This window comes from Hippocampus bargibanti, linkage group LG19 (assembly GCF_051943395.1).
Source record: "Hippocampus bargibanti isolate YZ-2025 linkage group LG19, ASM5194339v1, whole genome shotgun sequence".
NCBI classification, from domain to species: domain Eukaryota; kingdom Metazoa; phylum Chordata; class Actinopteri; order Syngnathiformes; family Syngnathidae; genus Hippocampus; species Hippocampus bargibanti.
The window spans coordinates 12,411,985-12,415,000 of record NC_142752.1 but is presented as its reverse complement, the minus strand read 5'-3'; the positions used below and the strand labels follow the sequence as shown (position 1 = coordinate 12,415,000).

Sequence of the window (3,016 nt, the reverse complement as noted above, 5' to 3'; positions counted from 1 at the left end):
GATGGGAATTTATAAAAAAAAAATCGGTCTTTCTTATTTCAGGGCGATAATGTTTGAATGATTTTTCTATCTCACTAAAACACAGAAGAAGCCTTCACTCGATCCAAATCAAGACAGAATAAAGAAAGAAGGGACAAAGCACATGTGTTGGTGTGAAAGAAGGCCTTCGAGGTCGCGCGTGGGCGTTGGAAGAAAAAAAAAGCAACATTAGTTTTTGGAGCAGGTCACGAATCCAGCGTCGGTTCGATCGGAGACGGAATTGCAGTTGTCTGCTGTTATTGGATTGATCGTGACAGCGATGATGGATGGGCCAGCTTCCAAATTCTGAAAAAAAACATAAGACAAGCTGCAGCTGGTTTTCACTCCACGTCTTTGTTTGTATCATGCACGTGCGCGCGTGTGCGTGTGAGTTTGAGTTAACGTTTGTGGGATTTGACGGCATCGACGAGGGAAAAAATAAAAATAAAATCCCGAGATTTGTGGTAGTTCTTTTACACTAATAAAAAACTGGAATAAATCTTTCGTTTTCAAACAAATACCCCTTTTCTTTTTTTCCTCTTTTGTTTGCCCCCCCCCTTTCCGTTGCTAGTCGGATGGCCGCGGAACAAGGGAGGGAATTTTAAATAAATAAAAGCACAAAAAGTTCACGGGGGATCTCATTTATCACTGTCGGACGCCAACGATCCTCTCAGCCTTGTATCGAAGAGGCGAGCACACACCAAAATCATCCATTGAGAAACCATGACTATACAGTACACGTTCCCTTTATGAGTATTGACGCATTATTATTCTAATCCATAAAATTCGAAATAAACCACCACAAATTTAAATTTAGAGATGGAATTAATTTTACGAGATGATTTATTCAGCAAAATATATGTAGCTTTTAACGTATTTCAGTATATTGTTATTATTATTTATTATTATTAATTATTATTGTTAATTAATATTAGTCATTATTATTATTATTAGTCGTTATTAATGTTGCTATGATTATTATTGTAATTATTATTATTGTTAGTAGTAGTCGTCGTCGTATTAGTATTAGTATGAGTATTAGTATTAGTATTGGTATTGGTATTAGTATTAGTATTAGTATTAGTATTAGTATTAGTATTAGTATTAGTATTAGTATTAGTATTAGTATTAGTGTTAGTGTTAGTATTAGTATTCGTATTAGTATTAGTATTATCCATCCATTTTCCGAATTGTCGCAGGGGGTGCTGGAGCCTATCTCAGCTGTCTTCGGGCACGAGGCAGGGGACACCCTAAATTGGTTGCCAGCCAACAGGGCACACAAAGACGTACAACAGTCACTCTCATACGAACAACTAGGGACAATTTAGAGTGTTCAATCTGCCGACCATGCATGTTTTTGGAGTGTGGGAAGGAACCGGAGGACCCGGAGAAAACCCACGCAGGTCCAGGGAGAACATGCAAACTCCACACAGCAGAGGCCGGACCGGGACGCGAACCGGCGACCTCTGCACTGTGTTAATTATTATTATTGTGGAAAAGTTTAATTTCAACTTCATGCAAAAATGTATTAAGGCTACAGGAATAATTATGACGATGAGCGATTTGAATATTTAAATTTACAATTCGATTTGTATGCCCATACAGTACCATATTTCACGACCTGTACGAGACCCAAACGGCAACGCCCACCCAAAAAACACGTGTGTGGCATTAATGATCCGAAACACTGCAAATATAATATATGTTTTCATTTATATTTTAACGTGTGAAATGTAAGTATTGTATTGTTCCGACCACTTAATCAAACATATCGGAACATATCGAATTTAGGAATAATAATTCTTCCATATTTTTATGCCAACTGGTATGCTCTATATTTACCGAGGCGTGAGAGAGACATTATTTAAAAAGCAAAATCCAGCGTGCAAGCATTTCCCGATATTCGCCATCTCGCACTATACATGAGCGCCAACAGGCCCTAATTGGTTCGCCTCTGCAGACTGCACGCAAGATAAATGCGTTGTGAAAGCTGCCGGAAATGGGCGCCTATCTGTATGAAATATAGGTCATCGCTGCAGCTAGCTGAATGCATGAACGATGCGTCACACAATTCCAAAACTCTACATTTCACTGAATTGGAACCATAGTGCCTCGGTTGCTCAGCTATTTCTTGCATTCCGAATCCTTAACTGCACAAGTAAAAAAATAAATAAACGAAGTAACGCCCCCTTTGCAAAAACATTCAAATATTGTATATAATTCACAACTGACTAAATATCGGGATAATTGTAATGTCGATAAATTCACGACAGGTATTAACGTTATTTTCATGCATCATCCTTTGTCCGAGTCATTGTGATCACTGATCAGAAAAAATATTCTCACATTTTAATCATTTGCTTTGGATGATTTGGAATTAGGACCAAATCCATCACTGTCAAATCGTGTGCACTGAAAATTATGCAGCGGAAGGCCGAATCTCAGGAGACAGCAGTTTGCCGACTTGAATGAAAACGACTGAGCCCAACCTCTTAAGTGGAAAAATATTCTTGCCCTTTTTTATTCCACGGAAACCGTATTCAAATAAATGTAATTAAAAACATAATGGAGAGAGAGACAGAGACAGAGAGAGAGAGAGAGAGAGAGAGAGAGAGAGAGAGAGAGAGAGAGAGAGAGAGAGAGAGAGAGAGAGAGAGAGAGAGAGAGAGAGAGAGAGAGACAAAAATAGAGAGGGACAGTAAGAAATAGAGAGTAAGAAATAGAGAGAGAGTATCGAAATAGAGAGTAGAGAGCGAAAGAGAGAGAGTAAGAAATAGATAAGAGATAGAGAGAGAGAAAGACATAAAGAGAGAGAGAGAAAGAAACAAAGAGAGAGTAAGAAATAGAGATAGAGAGCAAGAAATAGAGAGTTATATATATATATATATATATATATATATATATATATATATATATATATATATATATATATATATATATATATATATAAAATCCTCGTCTCACCCACCATGGGTGGTGTCTGTCCCCATTTCAGCTC

The 3,016-nt window shown here is 37.6% G+C and overlaps 1 protein-coding gene across 2 annotated transcripts in view; it reads left to right on the top strand.

The window, feature by feature from the left end:
• The window catches only part of meis2b (Meis homeobox 2b), a 44,680-nt gene extending 44,438 nt beyond the window's left edge, over positions 1 to 242 (top strand). For both annotated transcript variants that reach the window (XM_089022259.1, XM_089022258.1), the window contains exon 14: positions 1 to 242. This exon is cut by the window's left edge and continues 727 nt beyond it. The gene's annotated coding sequence lies outside the window, so the exon portion shown is untranslated.
• The last annotated feature ends 2,774 nt before the right edge of the window (positions 243 to 3,016 follow it).